The sequence below is a fragment of the Aplysia californica genome, unplaced genomic scaffold (assembly GCF_000002075.1).
Source record: "Aplysia californica isolate F4 #8 unplaced genomic scaffold, AplCal3.0 scaffold01908, whole genome shotgun sequence".
In the NCBI taxonomy this organism is placed as follows: Eukaryota; Metazoa; Mollusca; class Gastropoda; order Aplysiida; family Aplysiidae; genus Aplysia; species Aplysia californica.
In genome coordinates this window covers 1-873 of record NW_004799178.1, presented here as the reverse complement: position 1 = coordinate 873, position 873 = coordinate 1, and positions in this window count along the sequence as shown.

The following is an 873-nucleotide window of genomic DNA, read 5'->3' as shown; positions in this document are numbered from 1 at the left end:
CTCAATCGGCTGATCCCAGCCGTAGTGGGCACCCCGTATTACTCCTTTTTCAGAGGGTGCGGTAGCGGAGCGGTTCGTGCGCTCGTCTCCGAAGCAGAAAGTCCAGGTTCGAGCCTCGGTTAGGTTTTCTTCGCCCCCTGCTGCCCACCCAGCAGTAATGGGTACCTGACTTCTTTTTTAACCAGAAGTTTTACGATATTATGATAGTTCTTATGCACAGTAGAATTGTAATTATAAATGGGCTGATTCACTAATGTCATGCTCATAACTGTGCCTGAACTGCAATAGGGAACTGCTGCTTTTTCTTTCCTTATCCTTACTATCGTCATTTTTTCACGACTTCTTTTGTATGTTTGTCACACTCTCGTGATCAGCCATTTCCGGGGTGCCTTTATAGTCGAAGTAGACTTTGTGCTGTTGAGGCTAGAGAGGTGAGCAGATTAAGTCTGATTCCCTGTAACGACTTCTCTGTTGACATCCACCCCTTGGCGCTCATATGACCTCATGCAGTTGCGAGCGCTGTAAAACCTAAACTAAAAAAACTTCCCAACCCCCTTTTTCGAGACATCATTGTAGACCCTGCCACCCCTGTCTCTCTCCCCACATCTACAGACAAGACATTTCTGTCCTGCAGCATCGACTTACCGTAGCATAGAGCAAAATGGCGCCAAAGATGAACATTTCCCACAGAAACCAGATACTTGATCGCATGACCTGGGGATGCAAGAAAATCTGGGTCACTCGAGGGTAAGGATACGACCACGGGATTAAGCTTAAGACTTTGATCGAAGCTCCCGGGATCTGAGAGGGGGCAAAAATAGTTTATTGATTCCTATAGGTGGATCAGGTGAGCAAGGACATGTAGGAATTAAG